Source organism: Paramormyrops kingsleyae, chromosome 5 (genome assembly GCF_048594095.1).
Source record: "Paramormyrops kingsleyae isolate MSU_618 chromosome 5, PKINGS_0.4, whole genome shotgun sequence".
Lineage (NCBI taxonomy): Eukaryota > Metazoa > Chordata > Actinopteri > Osteoglossiformes > Mormyridae > Paramormyrops > Paramormyrops kingsleyae.
Window position 1 is genome coordinate 20,231,125 of NC_132801.1, and position 25,537 is coordinate 20,256,661.

General features: G+C 42.4%; 1 protein-coding gene and 1 long non-coding RNA gene across 2 annotated transcripts in view; one reads left to right on the forward strand and one right to left on the reverse strand.

Annotated features, from left to right (window-relative positions):
- Positions 1-25,537, reverse strand: part of LOC111842551 (zinc finger protein 385C) — a 146,249-nt gene that overhangs the window by 101,302 nt on the left and 19,410 nt on the right. The gene's annotated exons all lie outside the window — the stretch shown is intronic.
- LOC111842553 (uncharacterized) lies at positions 6,533-10,140 on the forward strand. The gene is made up of 3 exons (XR_002837929.2): positions 6,533-6,755; positions 7,104-7,687; positions 9,799-10,140. It is a non-coding gene; the product is annotated as an uncharacterized lncRNA (long non-coding RNA).

Consider the following 25,537-nt stretch of genomic DNA (forward strand, 5'->3'; position numbering starts at 1 on the left):
AAGTGCACTGGAAGGTTGTTTGAGTTAGTGGAGCATGGTAAATGCTACTGTTTTGGTTATATCATGGAAGAGATAAGCGCTTCTTCAGAGGAAGCTTCAAGCGTCGGTGACGAAAGTGACAGCTCAGCAGCCATAACATCATTTTATTTATTTTTAAAAGACATATTGAACAAGGTAAAAAGTACAGCAAATTCTGCTTGTGTGAACTAAAACTGGAAAAATAATGAACTTACTTCACCGCTTGAAGCATTGTAATTCACTGAAATATCCAGAAGGCAAGTGCTTACAGTTACAAACATCAGCTATTAGGGCTTCCAATCTAATGAAATACAGGACAAATGGCATCTCATCTTGATTAAAAATGGGACACAGCATTTTATTTTTCACTACTCTGACAGCAAAGTCAAATCTAATCCCTTGAACGAGCACAGAGGCAGTCAAAGAAGAAAACCTAGCAACAAACTGTACTGTCTGCGTTTTGTAGTGTTACGTCCTGTGACAAAAACTTTTTTGTATGACTTATTAAACACTGATTTTACTTTGGAGTCCATTAAGATTTCTCACCTTTTTTCATTTACTGGATATGTTTACGGGCAATTCCGAGGGATTTTTAAGCAAAAATTGAGCCCTGAAGTAAAGAAATAATGACTTGAATTATATTGTCATAATTATCAGTATCGGCTGATATGAAAAAAAAAAATTGTGATGAAATATTTTGCCCTATTGCCTAGCCCTAAAGGGGAGCTTGAGGGTGCTATAGCCCCTCCTACAATGACTGCCACAACGCCCCCCCAAAGAACTGCTTTATTGTTTTCTTTTAAAATGTCTGTAAAATCTGTAAATTGCCAAAGCCAACAAAAGCAATGAAACATAATTTTTTAATGTTGTTTTTCGTGATAATGAAATAATTTTCAGAATATCTTGATGCAACCTGTTTTAAAAGGACTGTAGCTTCTATGCAGTCCAATTGACATTGAAGAAGTGAAGCTAACATTTGATGCTTTAGATCATTGCCGTTGTCTCATTTCAGATCTAGTGGTGAGTATTTCTTTTTTATGATACTGTTAATATGTTTGCAATGTAAAGGTTTGAGGAATGCCATTTTTTACTATTAAAATTTTCTTTTTTTACTGTTTTACTCTCGCACATAACCCACGTTTCCTGCTTTATCAAATTCTGCCTTACAATAAAAAAAATTTAAATTTGCCATTGACCTATACTTAGCAAATCTGTTGTTTTAACTGTCTTGCTGACAGAAAAAGATGAAGTCATGAATTGGACTTTGGAACCCTTGTTGTTTGTAGTATTCATTTAGAATGAATTTTTTGTCCAACATAGGTTAACATGGCTTGTGTGTCTTGAAGTCAGACACATAGCAGAGACATTCATTTGCTGATCAGCCACTAACAACCGAGGAATCCCCCCCCAATTATCTACCAAAGGAGGTAAGTTAAAGCACCCGCTCTAAATAAACTGGCTACCTCATAGCACCCCCCAGCTAGTATGGTGCTGCGGGCAAACCCAGCGTTCCCCCAACCCCCTCCAACAAATATTATGTGTTTCTCACATCCCTGACATTAAGACATTTGGAATGATGCAAACGAATAATAAATTTAAAACTGATTTTACTAATCTCATTAGTGCTGTACAAAATTAGAGGGCCACGACTTGACAGACTCCCTCATTCCCTCTAACTTGGGATTCCAGTGGGGTGACCCAAGGTCAACCCAGCCCCTCCCCCTCCCCATCTCATACTTCTGAGTCAAGTAAAGTAAGGGGCAGCCTGCCTAACTCACACACTAGAAGGGCGCCACTCCAACAAGGTTAATTCACCCACACGATCATTGACCTTACACGCAAATCAGTGATAGAATGATTGAGCAAATGTCACAACCCCCCCCCAGCAAGATGCCACCCTAAGCAGCTGCCAATGTTGCCCATACCTAATTCCAATAGTGCACCCCTCCTGGCCGGCAACATAATACATAAGGAATAGCAGGACTGCGCAGCTGGAAAGGTTGTGAAATCTCGGTCTAATGGACTGCGAGGAAAAAAATGAAAGATTCTGCTGCAATCGTTCACAGTTTGCTGTGGGCTGGCAAAAGAATGGAGATAGTAACACTATATATTCATACAGACCAGTTATCAAGTAGAGCTGAGTAAAGTCGTAACAGTACATCTGGGCGTTTTATTGTTTAATAGCAGTTCAGTGACCATTTCTTCACACCTGTGTGGTGCCCAAATCTGCATTTCATTCCAGGTCCCAACGTTTATCCCGCCTTCACTTTGTGTGAAGATGCTTACAAAAACAGCATCTCACTCCACTCTGTGATAATATACTGACCCGTGGAAGGACAAAAACAGATTCTTTTGACCTAGTAGTGTCCCATTTTGAAGCAAATTGCCCATGTCCAGCTTGCAGCTGGACTCTGTTACCTTCACTCCCATTATACTTGTTACTAAACTGTGTATTGCCTCTCAATATGTGGTCATACGGTACGTCTTTAATGTTAATTATCTGGTGTAAAATCTAAATAAACAGACACTCTTTTTAATCATGCATCTTCAGTGTTCTGCAGCTGGGATGCTCTGACTCTCTCAAAAGACACAACACAGTCAGATAAAAGAGCTTTAAAATGCTTTAAATATGGCCCCTCCCCCCCCAATGACCCAGTACTGGATAAGCAGTTGAAAGATGGACAGATGGGAGATGAGTTTCTTGAGCATTAAGACTTCCTATTCCTTGGTTTGACTATAAAAAACAACAGCTTAGATAAACTGAAAAAAAATTCACAAATCTACCAATTCTCTAGTTTCCCCCAAGACACATGGTGATGTTTGAAAGTATGTGAATGTGGCTGTGACATAGCAATTACCCCCCCCCCCCCCCCCCACCACCACCACCATTAATACAGCCCCCCTCATTTCCTGCTGGAATACAATCTGCTCCGTTACTGGCTAATGGTAACACAGAATATAAAACAGTGTAATGTAGCACATTAAAATCCTGCTGTTTTGTCGACTTGTTTGCACTACCAGTGGCACAAACGTCCCCCCCCAACCCCCTTCACAAACATAACCGTGGCTGCCCAAAAGACATTTCCAGAACAGGAACCCAAAACTAGAGAAAAAGGAAGAAATAAAAGAAAGAAAGCAATGCCAAGACCACTTCACCCTCCTGAATTTAGATCAGCTGCTGAAATGCAATTCATACGATTGCCTATTTTACACAGCTAAATATTTACAGATACTATCAGGATGAAGAAGGTTGATCAAGGACTGAACAAAGGCCATTGCTATCCTACTTGAACCGAAAATTGATGAAGTTCCTGCTCATGCCTTTCACAGAATTACACTCACGATTCAAATTCATTACAAAAAGGGATTAGGCAAGAAAATCACACACAGCTTAACATTTAAAGAACAGGTGCTGATGTGACCTTGTCCCCCCCTCCCCCCCAAAAAAAATATCCACGACCCTCCTGCGGTGTTATTAAGCTACTGGGAATGGGTTCATAGGGTAGTTCTACAGAACGTGGCTCGAAATAGTATTGATCAGGTTGACAGTGCATAGAAATAATATGAGTAGGTACACTTACCGAGTACCAGCCTGCGGTGAATCTGGAGCTCATCCAAAGCAGCACATGGTGAACTCATAACAGTATTGCTTTTGAATCTTTTAAACCAGGCATGGGCAATTATTTTTCACAGAGGGCCAAATCTTCACCATAAAAGCTATGAAAAAAAAAATGAAATTTTTTCGGAGAGGCCATTTTAGCGTGTCATTAAGGAGGTAGCAACTGTATTAGCCATTATTCATGGGTCTTGAACATAAAAGATGTTTTATTTTTTTCATATTAATGATGGTATGGACCTGTATAAATAGCTCCATGGATATGGCCTGTAGCTGGCTTTCAGCTGAAAGACAGGGATAATATGCATCTCCTGTTTCAAACAGCAAATCTGTCACTCAGTGTTTCCCTGCCTTTTACGCACACCATGATGTGCACACCATCAAATACCTGCACATCACCTCTGTTCTGAAATCCACATCACTGGTGTGTCACAGTATCACAGCAAAAACATGGCCGGCGGTTCATTCAGGGGGAACGTCAGCCTTAATTTAACTGTTTGACCACTAAGCACCATCCACTCCAGCACCCTCCATTAACAAATGGATTTAGGAGGATTTCAAGGAGAAGTTTACCCAGGACTCTGCCGGCAGCTTACGTTTTGGCAAATAAGAAAGCACAATGGATTATGGGTAATTTAGAAGTAACAATTGCTGGAGACGCAAGAGGGTTAAAACCACTACTTTCCGGCTGCTCCGTCAAGGTATTAATGGTCCTCCCTGGGGCTGACAGTAATTGCCCTTAAAGTACACTGATCTAGTAGTTTAGAGGACACCAGGGTTGAGCTCTCACTCTGCAGATGAATGTACTGATTAGATGTCAATCAAAAGTGAGTACATCACCTGGGAAATAAACGTCAAGGATCCCACAGCCTCCTTTGCTTGCAAATTGCTGTGCATATTTCCGGAATTCTGACTTACCTATAACATGTTTCAAGAAACCCTTAACTGCAGAAAAAAATTGACAATTTTATTGGACAATTGCTGCAGGTGGTACCTTAGGGAAGCCCTAAACCGCATTTGATGATTTTTTTTTCCGAGACAATAAGTTGTTATTTCGACATAATAAGTCGTTATAACGAGATAGTAAGTCGTTATTTCGACATAAGTCGTTATAACGAGATATTATCTCGTTATTTCGACATAATAAGTCATTATAACGAGATAGCAAGTAGTTATTTCGACATAATGATATGTATAAATTATAATACATTTATAGTCTGCCATGTGCTGTCAGCATCAAGCGCATATATCCAGTGACCGTGCTTTTTGCTCAAGAAGTCGCGATCATAGCGCGTTGGAAAGAGTTTAATCATGGAACTGTGGATTCTTTTTGTAATTTTCTACAGTAAACCACTTAATAATAGTCTAAAATAGTCTTATAAGCTACCGTTTTGTTACAGCTTTCTTGCAATGCGGTAATAGGGAGTAGTTGGTAGCCTAGTGGTTAAGGGATTCGCACCTTGATCGGAAGATCGTGATTTTGAATCCCACTGAAGTACCCTTGAGCAAGGTACCATCCCCACACACTGCTCCCCGGGCGCTGTATTGATAGCTGCCCACTGCTTCGCTTGGTGGGTCAAATGCAGAGTGTTGTGAACTGGTGTGTTTCACATATAACAAATAATCACTTTCACTTCACTACATGTTCATGTTTCTACAACTTTGTTTTGGTAACTTTTTATGGCTTTGCTGTAGCCTACGTTGAAATGTATACTAGGGTCTACCTTTTTTTATCGTGGATTAAATAAGATCTACTGGTATGGATTTCATCACTTAGGATTCAACGCTTTTTTTGGGGGTCAAGTCAGATTTTGGTTGTTCATCAGTTCATTATGTGGGTGGGGCAGTACAGTTACGGTATTTCCTAATGGGTCGGCTGAGTGCGTACTGTATGTTCGAAAAGCATGACATGCAGGGTTTATTCGTCGCGGTTAAGGCTGTTCATGTTCTTACCACTGAATCACTCTGTCTGTGCACTGTAAACAGCAGCCCGATAATTAGACATACGGGTCAAACTGCACCAACGTAATCGTGCGACGTAATTCTGTCCTGGCTCATCGATCAATATGTTATTCTGATTTTCAGTTCGGATGTAGATGAATTACCCAGGCAATGTTTTAGAAACGAATTAGTGGAATATAAAATGTTATGAAATGCTACACACAATATAAGTTTATAGGCGATTTATGACAAACGATAAGAACGACATGGAGCATATTAATACATAAAGTTAACATCAGTAAGGGTTAACTTGGAATGAAAGCACAAACTATGTAAAATTCCCAGAAATACATGGGTCGTTGGTGTACCAAGTAAACTACTGATGTTAGTGCATCAGCATGACTTAATGCATTCTTTAATATTGGTGCAAAGCTTAACATGAGTTATGTCGAAATAACGACTTATTATGTCGAAATAACTACTTACTATCTCGTTATAACGACTTATTATGTCGAAATAACGACTTATTGTCTCCGGAAAAAAAAAATCATCGAATGCGGTTCAGGGCTTCCGTAGTACCTAAAAGCATATACAGGGAAGAATTACAAGCGTGTGTTTGATATTCTAATTAAAATGTTTTCTAATACATTTTAAATCACTTAGATTCAAATTTTTTGACTGATATGCCATTGGATAATGTTTAACCTCAGTGGCGGTTGGCCCATAACATAATGGGCGCTCGGGCGCCGCCCTCCCAGATGTGGGGGGGAATATAAAATATATAAAAATAAAAAAATATTTATATATTTTTTTATCAGTGTCAGTTTTACTTAATAGTGTGTGCCTACATGCAATCTGAATTATTTAAATAACATTTCCAACGACTGACTTTCATTCAACAGTGAAGTTCCACCGACAGATTTCCACCAATCATTTCTCTTCTTGGGCGCTCATCAAAGCGCCCCAGAAGTGCAGCGAAATAGCCAATCGTGTATGGTTGCTAGGCGAAAATAATAAAAATTTGGCCTATTAGCATCGCCAAATTAAATGGTTTTGGGGCGCAGGAAATTTCGCCCCTGCTACAGAAAAGAAGGGAAAGTTTTGGATTGCTCTCAGGTCAGTCAGTCAGAGAGAGATGATGGCGACGATGACAGTTGAGGGGCAGCTTCCACCAAATTCGGTGAGATCGTTACTGAATCACCCTTTTGCGAGAAGGATAATGGTGGAAAAAAATCCACGTTAAGGAGCTGGGACCCAGCAAGCCTGAAATAACTGTAGCTGTACATTGTTAATTTACTTTATCTGTGAAACTACTGATTTTGAGAAGGAAATTAAATTATGATTGTGAAATTGTTGTCATTTTCTGACTGTTCATTTGAATGCTTATACTGGACTAGGAAGGGAAATCTATTGGTCCGTCAGTCCCACCAAGAACTTTTTTCACCAGCCGCCACTGTTTAACCTACTAAATATGCACCTGCATTATAACTGGATTGTGACCCACAAAGTTTTTTTTTTTTTTTTTCAGTTTTTGTTCCTGAAGCAAAAGTGGAGACGTCAGAGCCAACAAAGAAAAATCATGGAGTTCTCAGGAAATGGAGAACATCCTCAGGAGTACCACCTTAGGGTCACCTTCCCACATACAGTCACAACCACAGGGAGCAGGCAGAGGGACTGACAGCCTCCCATCTTCATCAGTCTAGTCGCAGTTTGATTCCAGTTTGATTTGTAATTGTAATTCGTGACTTTGATTGGCAGTATTACCACACACCCCCCCACGGGAAAGATGCTTCCCCCACAACTGTGCCCCACCTACAGAGCCAGCCTGATGAGGCTGACAACCGTCAAAGATCTGAGGAACGTCTGGGGTCCTGCTGATTCCAGAGCTGCTTTTTAGGGGAGCATTGAGCTTCTTCAAGAGCTGTGAGAGATCAAAGCTGGAAAGGCCTCCACAGCCCTATGCTGGAGATTAGCCTGCAGATGCAGAACACGGGCCAGAGTGCCTGGTGGTGTGGAAATCACGCCACAGAACATACCGACGAACTAAGGCCACATCCAGCCCCTCCAAACCACAGCTAACTTCAGGGAGAAATGCAGGAGACACTCAGCCAGGTAAACATTGGTGTGTATCTCTCTTAGGATGGTTATAACTCAGGAATAGACACTCTAATCTGCTCAGCCACACTGACAGACCCGTATTCACAGCTCACCCTCGTTATCTGTCCATCACGCACTCATTCTGAGCCAGGCGGCCGGGTTTCAGGTGCATTTAAAGTGCAACAGGGCTACAGCTTCTGCACGTCCCATACTGGGCCTAAACCAGCACAAATCCATATCTTTATATCACAATGCATACAGAAATGATACATGGGGCTGAATTAAATTGTGACAAGTAACACATGCCATTAGTTACTCAGACCAATTATGTACAGTATGTGCTAACAAGATAGTAACTACTAAAACATACAGGTACCTCAGTCAAAAATAAAATGAAATACTTCCCCAAAGAGGAAGATGTGCAAACATCTGTTATGTACCGAACTGTAGGGCTATAAGTGCTAAATTAAATAGTTTTAGCTACTATTATGTTAACCTGACTCATCATTAGTACTATAATGATGTGGTATCCCATTTAAGGTGTCCCCTGCCTCCTGCCCAACACCTCCTGGAACAGGATCCAGGCCCAATGTGACCCTGCACTAGATAATCAGTTACCAAAGATGCACGATTATGAAAACCTACAGCTATCATTGCAAATATTTCATATCTCAAATCACATTTAAAATATAATGGCTGAAACACAAACTCATAAGGAAGTCTAGCAGGTTTGGGCACAACAAAAGACATAACTGCACTTTGGGATTCTCGTTCATGGCACCCATCAGTCCAAGAGGAGGACACGAGCAACTCGGTAGTAGTAATGGGCCGATTTACCCGGTAATCCTCTGCACAGCTGAGATCACGGCACGACGCCAGCACAGCTGCCTAATGCAGACACGGGCTAGAATTTTTATTATGTGTACTACAAAAATAAAGATCTTACTTCAGTTTCACAAGTTTCATAAGACCTGTATTTGTTACACGTCAAAAGAGTTTACTTCACAAAACACAAGAAACTCCATCAAAGGCTAATCTTTCCAGTCAGAAGCAATCAGTAGGCAAGGGACATACTTAGAGTGTTTTAGAACTACTGCAGACAGAATGCAGTTTCAGTGCCTTTCTGTTTTGACAGCATTTTTGTTTTTGATGCTTCAAAAATCTGTCAAATCAGTTTGGACTAAAAATAATGTCATGCTTCATAGTAGCCTTGTTGGTTTGTTTGTTTTTTAAAATTTTAATGGAATTCTGGAACAAGTGCTGCAATCACTACAGAAATGGGTATAATTTCACGAGGGGTCTATAATTATAGCTTTTACGATGTGTGTGAAAGCCAACCACAGCTTATGCAAAGCAGGAAAATTTCCTGCCTAATAAAGGTCTGGCTTTGAAAAGTGAAACTGGCTGCATGCAGAGTAAAAGCATCCATTTGGAAAAAAAAAACAAATTAATGCATTTCTGCTTTTAGGAGTGGGAGGCAAAAAAGTTCTTAGTCAGTTGGAGGCAGACATATACTGTAGGGTCGTCCATCAGAAGGTCATTTCAGCAAAGGGAATATGGGTGTGATTCTTTGGCTGCCAAGGTGTTGGCTCTGTGACATACATGCTCAGATTCTTACCATTAATGTTTCTGATAATAATCACTGAAAAGGCACATTTACTTTCAGACATCCACTGGTGCCCTCACAAGCTAAGGAAATACTGCAATAATCAGAATTGCGAGTGAGCTTAGCACCAAAGAGATGCATTTTAATGAATTCAGTCCTTTAAAAAGGAGTTAGTATCCATCCATCCGTCCGTCCATACGTTTCTCATAACTATTTACCCAGTCCAGGTCACCAGTGAGAATTCAGCTTATGAAGGGAGCTCGTAACATGAGACAGGTGCATGTGAATGGGATGCATGTTCATCACAGGATGGACGGACACACACACACAATCATAAACAACTATATAGGTTTAAATGCACCATGCATCACTTTCATACCTTGACAGCACCCATGTTTGAACCCTGAAAAAAAAAAATCCTCAGTGCTGAATATGAGAAAATCCTACAAAGGCCAGTATTATATAGAGTGCTATGTGATGGCCAATAGCCCTAAAACCAAACTGTTTTGCTGACCCTCAGGGGCACCAAATGAGCAGCCAACAGGATCCAGCGGACAGAACAGCTGCCAAACAGACACAGAACCACGCTTATAGAGATGCTGCCTGGCACTCCCACTGATGGGGGCACAGAGACTGCAGAAAGGGAGGTGGGATGTTTTTGCAGGGGGTGGGGGGGTAAATCTTCCCCAGGGGGGTCATACAATCATTCTGTTACCCCTGTATGATGAAAGGTTTTTAGAAAATGAAACAAAACAGATGCATTGCTAGACCTGTGTTCCTTGATAAGACTTCACAAGCATTATGGGTAAACGCATGTTAGGCATATTGTTCAAGGTAACGACTAAGACAGAGGTGGCCAATCTTATTCACAAAAGGCTGTGTATGCAGGTTTTTGGGATAACTTTTAGGTCAGCTGTTCAAACCCAGGTGTAAGGACTCTTCAGCCAATCTGTCCTCTAATTAGTAATCTAATTAGGGAGTTGCAGCGAAAACCCGCACACACACCGGCCCTTTGCGGATAAGACTGCCCACCCTTGGTCTAAGCATTTGTGGGCGACACACAGCACAGGGGGGTGACGCTATTGGCTGGGTTGTTCCCCAACACATCAGAATCAGAATCAGGTTTATTGGCCAAGTGCGTGTGTGGCACACACAAGGAATTTGTTTCTGGCAGTTGGTGTCTCTCCGGTACATTACAATACATGCACCTAGACCCTGCACATGCACCTAGACCCTGCACATGCACCTAGACCTGCAACCCACTGTATCCCCATTTTGGTTTCCTAGGTGCTTCCCTTTGTGCCAAAACAAGCACCCCCCTCCCCACAGTGTTTGCCAAATGAATCAATACTCTGGTCCCCATTCCTTCCTCACGCCCCCATGTCACATGGTTCTCTTCCCAGCCCCACCCTGAGAGAGTATTACAGATACCTACGTCAAAGACATGTCTTATTCTCTGTAAAGTCCTGATAACCTGATAGAGTGGCCCAAATACCAGAGGAGCGACTGGGAACATGCAGCCCTGCACTGTGGTGATGTTCGCGGTAAAGGCAGTGGAGCATCACCCTATTGTGAGAGCAACCAGAGCTCAGCCAAGCTGCCCCAGTTCCTTAGGTGGCTCTCTGACAGCTGTCTGCATGTGATGTATTATCTGTCTTGCCTGTACATAGCTTTGTGTCTGCAAAATAGAGTCAGACCTCTGTATCTGCGGGAGACCAGGTCCAGGACGCTGCCCCCTACTGGATACCGCGGATGCCTTATATAAAATGGCATACTATTTGCATATAACCTACGCACATCCTCCCATATACATATATTCCGTATCTAGACTAATCATAATATCCAATACAATGTAAATGCAACGTTAATAGTTATCACACTGTATTGCTTAGAGAATATTCACAAAAAAAAAGTCTGTACATGTCCAGTACACACGCAGCCATCGTACTACATATAGAAAATATAATTACTAATAGCGAAAATACAAATTCATTCTCCTATACCTACACATCACTTCATTCGCAAGAATTCAGCATAATGCTCGGCGTGGGGAAATTCAAGTTTTACTTTCTTTATTATTATTTTTGAACCGCGGTTGGTTGAATCCACGGATACGGAGTGCTGACTATACATGTAAATGTAGCTCCTTAACTAGCTTAGTCTTTCTCTGCTTAACAAACTGGAATCAAGGCTCTGTGGGCAGCAGCATCACCTCACACCGCCACGGTTGGGAGTTTGAATCCTGCTTACAGCTCTGAGTGTCCCCATGTTGCAGGAGTTTCCCTGGGTATACAGAATTACTCCCACAGTCCAAAAACATGTGGCGAGGAGAACTGGAGCCTCCAGTGAAGTACTTCTAGTCTCTGGTAACATCTTTGGTTGAATTGGTCACAGGGTGTGTGCATTCGTGTGCTCTGCTAAGGACAGGCTTCCCATCCAGGGAATCTCCTGACTTGGATAAACGGATGGAAGGAAGTTCATTCATTTGACTACAAAACTGCCACTGAATGCCTTACCTTGAAAATGCACAGTTCTCACATTTACTTTCTGGCGGTCTGGCACATTTAATAAAATAATGAACCTTTAAAATAACCTAGAACAGCATGACACTGTCACCACTCTCTACATTATGTGTGCTCTTGTGTAAAACAGGAAAATGACCCTGATGTGCCCAGCAGGAGGATTTAATGTGTCCCCTTCGCAAGAGTAATCTGCAGGTTTGCAAACAATTTCAGCCCATGAAGGTAATTATGCATTTGATCTCCAGCACAGCAGAGGTCTGCCATCTTCAACCCATTGTTCCTCTCGTAATTAGCCAACGGTCAGCTGAGGCACAGTCCCACAGCAATTAAACTGCTCGTCTAATAATAAGTTCTCACCCAACATTTCATTGGAGCTCAACATGAATGCGTCACTTTTAGAAAAAGTGAACTACTTTCTTTTTTTCATGCTTCAAAGATGGCCTGGACTTCTCTAATCCTTGGAGAGACTGAAGGAAAAGCAAACAGTTACAGCTTTAGTGCATTGCTCTCTCTCAGCACAGCAGCTGTAACGACAAACACTTGGGGATCTCGGATGAGGCATATCTCAGAGTAGTGTAACAATGCCCGTAACAGGGCTTCACAAATACACACAAACAGCTGTGACTTCCACCTTCTCTTTCCATGCCTCTCTATGCCTTCAGAGGAAAAATGAGGGGAAGAAGAGTGACTGACAAGCCACTTGGCAGCCCCTGCTTCACATCATTAATATCTCATCATTTGAGACTGTCAGGGTATAATTGAGCAGCTATTATTTTGTGCAAGACGATTCACGTCACAAGCTGAAGTCATTTGTAGCTTGGCGACTGGCAACAGTAATTATTGTATCCATGACTGAAAAATGGGCCCATTCCTTTCAGCTTTCTGACTTTCCTGTAGATCTTTTGTGTATCTAGAGATATTGCGAGAAAAACAATACCGGAATAAAATGTGTGCAATCTGCCACAAGCTTCCGCTCAGATGTGCAGAGTCAAGGACCCTGTGTGGAGATTTCTCTCAAAAACCTTGGGGGAGATGGTGTTACATGTCCCCCTGGAGTGTATCCAATGGGGTGAAGAAAATGAGCCTCATCTCTGTTGCCATCTCTCCACAGTCCCTTGGAGGTCAAAATTTTGTGTTGTCAGTCCTGTACTGAATGGCTTGGAAATGTACTCATGTATCTTCATTGGCTCGTCCTGAGGGAATTTCCCAGGTACACCTTGGCGAAAGGGCATCATGGGAATGGATGCAAACACTCTGAGAATGGGGAACATGAGGGAGAATGTCATATTTCTTCATCCCATGGAGGTTTAGATGGCCACAGTAGATCTCCGCACAATTGTAACATGTGAGAAAGGTCCATAAAGTGCCAATCCAGATTCTGGGAAGGTCCATGCCAGGCCATTTCTCCATCTAATGAGCAGATGGCCCTTCTATGATAGTGATTTAGGATGGTTGTGTTTATATTTAAATGGGTGAGGACATATGGCATTAGGAAGCCCATTTTCTCACTGCATCTCATCCTATTAAAGTTTGCTACAGTGACATCACTGATGCACCAATTAAGACAAACACACCTGTCGCCTCCATTATGGGCGGAGTCCTGCTCGTTTGAGAACACCCATGCATGACAGACGGGATGTGCGTGCCACACAATTAGGATCAACAGCCTGTTATTTTTATTGCCAGGGAGCCTTCAATGGCACAAATATTTTTTATGGCAACCTGTGAGGTAGGAGAGAGTGAAAAAGACAGAATTTTATCAAGAAAAAAAAATCCTCAAACTGTCAGATTACCTTGCTTGAAGATCAGGTAGAACTAGGTCTACAGAGCATTTATTTTTGCAAGACTGAGGGAGGGCATGGATCTCTTTGGGCAAGGTGAAGTCAGGCGATAAGCTCCTCTCACCTGCAATGTACCACCCCTACTGTGAAACACCTGTGTTCACTCTCAGCAGGCCCCTGACCGTATATCTCCCATGCTAGTGATCTGACAGCTGCACACTGCCCTTCATGTTTTCCTTGCCTGCTCTCCCTTTGCTTTTGGTTTCCCCCAAAATACACTATATGGACAAAAGTATTGGGATACATCTCGCAGTCATTGAGTTCAGGTGTTTCATTCAGACCCATTGCCACAAGTGTATAAAATCAAGCACCTACCCATGCAGTCAGGGTTACAAACATCTCTGAAAGAATGAGTCATTCTGAAAAGCTCAGTGAATTCAAGCGTGGTGCTGTCATAGGATGCCACCTTTGCAATAAGTCAGTGCATGAAATGTCTTCCCTGCTAGATATTCCTTGGTCAACTGTAAGCTCTAATATTTCAAAGTATAAACGTTAAGGAACAACAGAAACGCAGCCATGAAGTGGCAGACCACGTAAAGTAACTGAGTGGGGTCGCCGAGTGCTGAGGCACATAGTGTGTAAAAGTCGCCAATGCTCTGATGACTCAGTAACTGCAGAGTTCCAAACTTCCTCTGGCATTAACCCCAGCAGAAACACCGTGTGCCAAGAGCTTCATGGAATGGGCTTCCATGGCCGAGCAGCTGCATGCAAGCCTCACATCATCAAGTGCAATACCAAGCGTCAGACTGAGTGGTTTAAAGTACGCCGCCACTGGACTCTGGAACACTGGAAACTTGTTCTGGGAAGAGACAAATCTTGCTTCTCTGTCTGGCAGTCTGATGTACCAGTCTGGCTTTGGCAGATGCCAGGAGAATGTTACCTTCCTGGCTGCATTGTACCAACTGTAAAGTTTGGTAGAGGGGGTATAATGGTATGGGGTTGTTTTTCAGAGGTTGGGCTAGGTCCCTTAGTTTCCAGTGAGGGGGAAGACATTTTGGACAATTCTATGCTTCTAACTTTGTGGGTACAGTTTGGGGAAGGCCCTTTTCTGTTCCAGCATGACTGTGCCCCAGTGCATAAAGCAAGGTCCATAAATACATGGTTGGATGAATTTGGTGTGGAAGAACTTGACTGGCCTGCACAGAACCCTGACCCCAACTCCACCTTTGGGATGAACTAGAATGGAGATTGCAAGCCAGGGCTTTACGTTCAGCATCAGTGCATGACCTCACCGATGCTCTTCTGGATAAATCGGCCAAAATTCCCACAGACACACTGCAAAATCTTGTGAAAAGCACAGCAGATCAGTGCAAGGGTGGTGTAACAAAAATTAATTGGCTTCCCACACTGCCACAGCAACAGCAAGTAGCCGAACAGAGCTGTGCTGATTGGCAGAAACCCCTCACCCTAACCCATTGCTGGTAAACATACACATATCCATACACAGATACGCAGAAAAACAGAGGTGCAATACACACAGATGCTCCGGTCAGAGAGGTATCTGGGCCGGTGAGTGTGGGGCTCTCTTCACACACTGCTGCCCTGTCACCAAGCTGGAACAGACGACTAGGACCCAGGATCCAGTGAGCTCTGCCATCCATCTGGTAGCGCTGATCTGAACTGGTTCCAAGGCAAACATGCAGCTGCGCAAGCTGACGGGTCCAAAGCAAAGAGGGGCACTTTGGGGGATAATCCCCACTGGGTGTGCAGCGGCGCAGTGGAGCATACCAAGGGGACAGCAGGAACGAGGCCAGGTGAACCTTGGTCAGAATCGCAGGCTGAAAACAAACGCCTGGCTCAATGTGTGTGATGCTCATCTATAAATAGAAGGGGCTGCATTGCTATAGCAGTCTGGTCACTGGCATCAACCACATCCAGTTTTATTTAAAGGAGAGGGTTGCTACTGTAAACAGCTGTGCTTGATCCATGCATTTTCCATAAATACTTATCCAGTGAAGAGTTCAGGTGAGCCTGGAGCTTATCCCTGCAAGCACAGGGTGGGCAGGGGACACCAGTCCATCACAGGACACATATAAACTCATATACTGAGGGCAATTTAAAGTCACCATTCCAACAAACTGGAATCAAACCCCCAACCCTGTAGATTTGAGGCCGCCGTGCCTCCCTGGTGTACTTTAACCTAATCTTAACATAAATGTAACAGCTAAAGTCTCATAATGTCTTTTAATGACCCAGACAAATTATTTTGGGAGTATCTGGCCAAAGATTTATGGAATATCTACACTTAGTGGATGATATTAAATTTAGCAAGACGCTAACTAGGCCAAGGTCAGTGCTATTGTGAAATGCAGTATCTGGGTTTCTATCTTCACAATGTGTCTCACAAAGGGAAGAGCAATGCCTCCACTAAATTAGGATAGCTAAGCCAGTATGTCCACATCTTAGTTCCTTTTGCTGTGCTAATTCATTGAAGACAGCGCAAGAACATTATGAAGAAGACTAGATCCAGAATGTAACTGCAAAACTTATTCTTCTGGGGCTTTTGGTCAGGTCTCGGAAGGGACACCTCAAGCTCCTCAGGTGAATGTGTTGGAGCACCTGCCACATGACAAAGCAGTGACTGTCAGACAGGAGTGCAAGTTGCAGGTGGAGCACTGTTTGCTGTTGAAGGCTCCTTATATAAATGGGGTGTCGTGGGGAAGAGAAGCAAGTGGAAAACTTCAGCCTGAAAGCATAAAGGTCACTCGTTCATTTCCAAACAAAAAACATGGTTCTGTGTCACTAACACATTTCATCCTAAATTCCTTACAATGGACAAGTACTTCCAGAAGAAAAGACCTGGAAAAAAAAACAGGCACCTGCTGTTTCCCCAGCTTCACAGAAACTACCCCCATCCTTCTCTATTCATCTCTGCATGATCCCAAGAACCTGCTCCTGTCACAAATACTAGCTCCTTTCAGACAAGGCTGGTGGTACAGAGTGCTCTGAGGACGCTGAAGAAGATCTAGGTCGCGCTGATGCCACGTCATGCAGAGGTGCTGCGGGCCGGAGGGTGTCATTAAACATCTCAGCGTGGAGCTCCGAGCACCCAGCAGAGCGACAGCTAAGAACGTGACAGAGGGACAGATCCAGCAAATTCACATCTCAGTTACTGATAAGTTTACCGATCAAACTGCTAGCTATTCAACACCCTGACATCAACAAGCAAAGCACAGACAATTAAAGACTTCCCTTGTGTTCTGGTTATATGAAACTGACACAGGTCTGGAGCAAAGAGTCTAAACAATGCAGTTTTGGCTTCTTCTTATACATGTATATACACACACAATCACTGTCCACTTTTATAGGTGCAATTTCCTAGTATTTGGTTGGACCCCAGTTTGCCTTCAGAACTGCCTTAATTCTTTGTGGCATAGATGGTCGAGCAGCTGCAACAAGGTACAGTGGTACCTCGGTTCTCGAACTCACTAGAACTCGAATTTCTTGAAAGTCGAACAAACCAGTTTGACCTAGAACTCGATCTGAATATCAGAAGTCGAACCGTCAACGCTGACCTAATATAAATTGTACGCGCCAGAAAATGAGTCATACTACAATGCAATTCTTACTTGAATGCCTTCTTCACAGACTGGACGATTAACCAAATAAAGCAGCGCAACATTACAGTAACTAACAATAAATAAACCACTAACTTACGTGTACTATTAGAGCATTTATGACATTTATTTAAACTTTATTTTACCAGGTAAATTAACTGAAAACCAGTTCTCACTTCTTTACGTGATATTCGGGAGAAATAGCAGATTACGCATTGGAACTGCCTGTGGTACAAACGTCATGCGTCTAACTAAACTCTTCAGCCAATAAGGGCAAAAGTGTGTAGTCACGGAGGCGGTTCCAGTTTGTGCAGCTGGGTACGAGGTCGCAATGTATCTAACCGTAATGCATTGCGTCAGGATCAGAATGCGTTGCTTTAAGCCAGCGCTGTAAGCAAGTCGAACGCACCCAATGACCGGACTGGGGAAACAAACTGAAACGCGGACTTAATACAGAGGACTAATGACAACAACCAGAAACAGCTGATCACATGGGGATCCCACACAAGGTTAACGAGGGAGTGTGGAACACGGAAGGAGCGGACGATCGGGGCAGGACAGGGGTAATGTTGGGATAAGATCTTTATCGTTTTGGAAGCCATTAAGAAAAAAATGCTCTTCTTGTTTTATCCTGTTCATCTTGTGTTTAAATGCTAAAAAAAATTAAATTAAATTAAAATTAAAACATATTTAGGTGTAATTTTGGGGGGCCGGGAACCAATTAATTGGTTTTCCATTATTTCTTATGGGAAAAATTCGATCAGAACTCGAACTTTTTAGGATTCGATCCGGAGTCTGGAACGGATTAAGTTCGAGAACCGAGGTACCACTGTACTTGAAACATTCCTCAGAGACTTTGGCCCATGTTGACATGATAGCATCATGTAGTTGCTGTAGATTAGTCACATGCACAATTCTTACAAGTTAGATTAAGATCAGGCTCTTTCATATTGTACGAACATTATAGCACAGGGTGTTAAAGTTTCGCTAAATGATTACTCTGTCATAGGAAAACATCTTAGCTAGCTTTGCAATTTTAATGATTAATCAGTTGAATCAGTTTAAAGTTTACCTCCGATGTTTCACCATGTTTTTGTTGTGGGTCCCTCACAGTTTACTAATTGGTTTCACATGAACTATAAAATGTCCGTATTTTTGTCATCTTCACTCACAGAGAAGAACTTCCACGCTAACATCATTATTAGCATGTGGCTGTGAGAATACTGACTGCGCCGCTGTGTGTATGACATGTGACGCACGTGTACAATGGAACAGTTCGATATTGGAAATACCCAAGACTGACTGGCTGTTCCCTGGTCTAGGTTGAGCATCAGCAGTTTCTGAAATACTTATACCAGCCCGTCTGTCACCAACAACCAGGGGCGCCGTAAGGGGGAGGAAAGCTAGGACGATTCCAAGGGCCCCTGAGTGACAGGGGCCCTAAAAAATTAGGAAAATAACTGGATTGGTTTGGACTGGGGGGCCTAATATGATATGCTTTCATGGGGCCCAAAATCCCTAGCAACGCCCCTGCCAACAACCATGCCATATTCTAAGTCACTTAAATCACCTCTCTCCCCCATTCTAGTGTGTGATGTGAACATTAACTAAAGCTATATACCATACCCACCTGACCATCCTGTCTCCTCCCTAGCATGGCCCTAACAACCCATGTCTGTTATTCATTTGTCTTACCTCTTGTTCCTAAACCTCGTGTTAATCACTCCCAGCTGCCTCTTATCAGCTCCCTTGTTAGTGTAGTATATATTCCCAGCCCTGTGTTTCCAAGTCCAGTAATTAATGTTGCATCTACTGTCAGCCTGTGTCCAGTCCTGGGACCTGTTTCAGAAAGCAGAATTTCTTACTTAGCTGGATTACTTGTTGGATTTAAGGTAGTCTGGGCTAATTAAACTGGGATACCTTATATCCAACAAGTTATCCAGCTAAGCAAGAAATCCTACTAACTAACAGGTGTAGGATCACACATGCACATATCACAGAGCTTAAAATCCAGGTGGCCTGAGACGAGGCCTAGCCTGGTACGAGAGGCACCAAAGGGGGGTTACACACACAAACACACACACACAGATAACCAGGGAGGCCAGCACTCCAACTTTTATTGCCCAAAGATTTAGGGACCTACAGACAGCAGAGTGGACTTCAAGGACAGGGATCCCTCGTCTTGGCACACAACCCCCTCCCCATACATTCTGCCTTACATTTCACTCACCCAACAGACCAACACCCTAAAGAAAGTTTCTTTTAAGTTTGGCTTTTATATGACCTGTATATTGATTTACACATGACTACTAGTCTCAATATACAGATAGGTTATGTTTGTAAGTGTCCTTAGACAATCAGTGTTTTGTGTGCCACCCTTTTAACCGTGTTCATGGAGTATCACCTATTTCACCCCTTTGCACTTGAACACTTATATAAATTTGAATAAATAAATAGGTATAGCTACCACTGCATATATGTCCTCATGGTTATACCAGAAGAATCTTGAAAATTGAATAGTCTAACCAGGTATCTTAGTGTGTCTTAACTTTCAGAGATTCTTCTTTCTTTGTTTAACAACCCCCTCCCCCCCTTTCTTCCAACATTCCTTTGTGGTCCTTATCTGATCTTGGTGGTACGTTAGCAAGCTCTTTGTGTTCTACCATACTATATTAAAAGAACTGAATTAAGGTGTACATTATCCATTCTGGAGATGATCAATTGGGATAAGCCACACCAACCAAAATATGTTGTTTCCAGATGTGCAACTTAAATTGGTATTACCACAAACTAATGGCCACGCCTATCTATGTATAAGATGTGCTGTTTTTAATGTGAATATGTGACGTAATGTCTGTACAAAGTGTAACATCTGTTGAGGTGCAACCCAAAACACCTGTATCATCTACTGATGTGAGTCAGTCACATACATAATATAAGTAATTGTTAATCAATTAATACAGATGGTATGAGGTGTGAACCTGTGAAGCTGGTATGGCATGTTTGGTGTCAAACTGATGGACAATCACTCCTGATTCCAAATCTGGTCAGTGGTTACCATGAAAGTGGACATATCAAAAGTTGCACCAGCTTAATGAAAATCATCAGTAAAGGGGGAATCAGTCTGGTCATAAATCCCAAAAGGACTGATACAGATCCCCTTCTGAAAGCCCGCCAAATGGATGGTCAGCCATTGGTTCAGGTTTCGAATTCCTGGTCATCCCTATTCATGAACTTTAGACTAACCTGGCACCTCAGAACAAAGCTGGGCAGGAGCAGAAAGAACATCAGCCCAGGAGAAGAGAAGCCCACAAGAAGCCCTCCGGTGAAGGCCCAGCTAGACAGAGAACTGCAACCAAGACAAAGCTTCACAAGGAGAGAGAATCCAAGGGGCTCCACTCCACTGCTCCAAACGCCGCGCCTTCCTGAGTGCCATCATCCCGTCAGCTCATCAGCCTCTGCAACCAACTGCCAAGACCCCCCTCCCCAACTCTACAACCAAGTAAACCAACTTCCTTTCATTCTAACAACCTAAGCTGTTCTGTTAACCTGCTATAAAACTTTAGGGTCGTGTTTCCACAAACTGTGCTTGCTTTGCAGAACAGTATTTCCCTTTTAGGTTTACTGATTCAAATCCGGTCATTGCATTTCCATAATTACATTGTTTGTTTCTATTCCGTTATTTCGTGTTTGTTGTTTGTGTTAAGTATAATGTCTGTCTTATGTTAGTTGTAGTGTTAGTTAGGAATAAATGCATGTCTTTTACACAACTTCAGCCTCCGTTCATTGAGTGCTCACAATAGTCCCTGCCTCTGTGCGATCTTGCTACACTCTGAAACCTCAAACTCGCCTGAAATATCACGAGACTCACTCTCATCGGCCGTGAGGGGAGCTTCGCTACCGATCGTTTACATTACCTTGTGATGCAGCTCGCTGGACGAGCCTTCTAACCCAGGTTACTAAGCTGGTAATTACTGAATCCCAATTCACTATATTCACTGAAGTCAATTGGTTAATAATCAGCATTAAATAACAATTAATTAAAATTTAATTAATTTCAAAACATATTGGTGGAGATACTAAAATTCACCTGAGCTAATAATTCCTACACAGGTCCCTGGTCTAGCCGTCTCATTTTGATCCCTTGTAATCTTGTTAATTTCCAGTCTCTGTTTGTTCACGTAAAATAAAACCCCTTTTGTTTTGCTGGACACCTGCATGTCGTGACACATCTGATTGGCTGATTAGATATTTGCTTCCACGAGCAGTTGAACAGGTGTACCTGTAAAGCTGCCATTGAGTGCATACATGTGCTTTATTTCATTATTAATGGCACCGACTCAGCCATCTCACCATACAGACCCCTGAGGGACCCACAGCACAGATGTGCTTCTGGAGGAGCAGATGGACCTAGCAGGGGTTGCCCTGGAGGTCAGCACAGCCTCCATCTCCTGTCTGGGCTCTCACACCTACTCTCGATGCAGGACACTGCAGCCTGTGTTCCTAGCCCCTCTGCGGCTTGGCTAAACGCTAGTGCTTTTCTTGTTTTATTGCCCCTTGTTTTCACTCTGACATAGTGTATTTACTGGAGAAGCTCGAAAACTGCCTTGTGCTGTATGCTGAGCTCACAGTACGACGGGCTCTGTCACATTAGGATCCCTATTGCACACAACACGGGACAGAAGTTCGTATGTCAAAAAAAGAACTTCCAAAAATGGAAACAGTTTTCTCCAAGCTTGACTTCACTTTCATGTTTAATTAAACTTGTTAAGTATGGCGGCAGATAAGTCACATATCCAAACCTTGAAAGCTATTATAACTCCAAGAAAACATGAATGGATTTCACTGTTCAGCTGTGAAACATTCTAATGCATGAAAACCCATAAAGTGCCAAGCTAATGCTGCGTTCATTTAGCTTGTCATAAAGCTCTCTTTCACAGCCTGGTACCATTTCAGAAACTGGATGCTTGTTACTAATGATGAGAAATATTTGCATGAAAGGGGAGATTAATTTGTACACTCACACGCAGACACACCGAGTGCTTCATAACAACTGCTGTGATCCACAGGGTTATTTAGTAAATGAATAGCACCCCCCACACACACCAACAATTGAGTCATCCTGGGCCATGGACATAGCAAGAAATTCTGGGCCCCAGAATTAACAGATCAGGGAGTAGAATTTCCAGAGAATATAAATTTGATTTTTTCGTATCCTGGGGCCCCTATACAGTGTTGGGCCCCCTGAATCTGCCAGGATTTCCATGCCCCTCCGACACCCCTGATCCTGGGCATCCTAAAATCAGACACCACCATTATTGCAGATGGGCCTGTTCTGCACACTCCAGAGCAGCATGCAGGGGGGGCGTTTACACCCCCAATCACACATTTGGGATGGCCAGCCTCACAGCACAGAGATCACATAGCATGCCCCAAAAAAATCCACACACCTGCCACACATGGATCTGAACTTTTAAGGGCCATACCTGGCAACCATCCATCTTGCACAACCACTCCATCCCACTGCTGCATCTCTGTGTGCCTGGAGTCTGTTCCAGGATGCCAGTCCATCATGCTATGGGCAATTTAGAGACCCCAGTACACATAAACCATATGACTGTGGGAGGACACCAGAGAAGCCAGAGGAATCCTGTGTAGACACGAGAGGAACAGGTATATGCAAGTTTCTCCGTCCATGCGCTTCCACACTGTGCAATTATACGGCAGCTGCAGGAACAGCAGAAGGTCATCTGGGTAGCTCCCCGATTTTAATTCCATCTAAACTGGTAGAATGTTATTGTTCATTGTGATGCCAAGAGATAATAGTTCAATTAAAACTTTTATCAACCTTTTTTTTTTTTAAACACAGAAGTCTATAGACAAAACTTTTCATAAAAAAAGTTTTCTGTCTTCAGCCACAGTTATGAAGGCTTTTAAGGGATTTAAAAAGGGCTGGTGTTCACCCTGAGCCTGTCCACCCAAGCTGCAGATTACTCTGCAGTCAGTGGTTTAAAGCTTGTGTGCACATTGTGTCACGCTGGGCGGAGAAGGACGACGCAGGAAGGCGAGATTCCTCAAGGGAACGGGCTTTATTGCCGAGATCCAGGCAGACATCGACGAACATCACGACAATACAATGACAGAACTGGGGAATACTGACTGAGACACGGACTAAATACACAAGACAGGTTGAACTTAACAAGCCACAGGTGATTACAATCGGGAAGAAACACTGGGTAACGAGGTGGGCGTGGCACACACGAGGATCGTATGAGCCGGGCGTGACACATTGCCACTCCTGAATATCTTTGGCCGCATATCCCAACATCCTCAGTTCCTGGTGCACAAAACTGGTGCAAAAAGTTAATTGCAAATATTTGGATAACAATTAGGAAGCAAATAGAATAGAATAGAATAGAATAAGCTTTATTGCCAGGTATGTTGACACATACGAGGAATTTGTTGTAGTGACAGAACTCTACAGTGCAACAGAAAGACAGTGACAAGACAAGACACAGGTAATAAAAAGAGTTATATACAGATATACAAAGATATACAAAGTAGCGTGCAAATGTTGGGTAAACGTCAGTAGTTTATTGCCAATGATCCTATGCAAAAGGTAGTTTGAACCTTTACATAACAGTATTTCTATTCATATTTACATACAGAAATGGGAAGTTCTTGTTCAAACACAGAGCATTGAATTTTCACATTCCTAAAATTACAGAGAATTCAATTACATCCATTTTCTATAGCCAATATCCATCTTCATCTAGGCACACCAAACTAAGCACTCACCTCCACAACCTTCCATCATAACAGCATCAGAATAAACTCCATATCTTGCAAAACTATAACATAAATGTGTGTATGTTGATGCTTCCATGTCTCATTCTCGCCAGTGTGGGGAAGCAATAAAAAAGGCCAATAGGATGTTGGGGTACATCTCCAGGTGTGTGGAGTTTAAGTCAAGGGAGGTAATGCTAAGATTATACAATTCCTTGGTGAGACCTCACCTAGAATATTGTGTACAGGTTTGGTCACCATATCTTAAAAGGGACATAGCGGCCTTAGAAAAGGTGCAGCGTAGGGCCACAAGAATGATTCCTGGTCTTAGAGGAATGTCATACGAGGAAAGGTTATTTGAGCTAAATCTGTTCAGCCTCAAGCAAAGGAGACTGAGGGGGGACATGATCCAGGTCTATAAGATTCTAACAGGTTTGGATGCTGTTCAACCGAATAGTTACTTCAGCATTAGTTCAAATACAAGAACTCGTGGCCATAGGTGGAAATTAGCGGGAGAACATTTCAAACTGGATTTAAGGAAGCACTTCTTTACACAGCGTGTAGTCAGAGTATGGAATAGTCTTCCTGATAACGTAGTGCAAGCTGAATCCTTGGGTTCCTTTAAATCAGAGCTAGATAAGATTTTAACAACTCTGAGCTATTAGTTAAGTTCTCCCCAAGCGAGCTCGATGGGCCGAATGGCCTCCTCTCGTTTGTATAGTTCTTATGTTCTTATGTTCTTAACACAACCCCAGATACAAAAACATAACGCATATGTAACAATACACACAGGCTCTCTTTATGGAATGATACAGACATGTCAACAGGCATAACAAATATGATGGATTTCCTCTGGTGTTTACATATTAGGTTTTTTACAGTATGTCGGAATATTTTCAAAACAAGATATAGGATAATGCAATACCCTTTATATCGATATACTTTAATTATAATTATTGAATTATAATAATAGGGCTCTAAAAGATTTTTAATAGAAATCAATAGTATTCCTTTCTGGTTGTAAACAATGCAAGAGCATCAGTTCACAGCTAAAATCAAATCAGCATCTCACAGGGAATTTTATGAAGGTTCATTTCATTTTAAAACATTGAAAAAAGGCTCACAGTTTAACAATATTGTAATTTTATTTTGTTTAACGGTAACTTAAAATGAGGGTCTTTCCAGTTATTAAGCAAACTGTAAATGGTTGTCAAGCTTTTGTTTTTAGAGCCATTTGCCAAATAGGTTTTAGATTTTAGAAGGTGAATGTTTATGAACGAGCAATGTTTGCAACAATGCAAATGGATATACTGAATAGTTAGTCGTACATTTGCAAAGATCCCAGAACAACTGCCAAGACACTAAAGAATGACTTGGCCAAGTCGGGAATTGTGGTCTCAAAGACAACTAGATCTCTGCAAAGGAATGGACTTCGAGGTTGCAGACCAAGAAGGACTCCACTTTTGGAGAGACACCTTCAAGCCAGACTAAAGTATTCTCAGGACAATCTGGAGAAAGATGATGCATACTGGAAGCATGTCCTATGGTCAGAT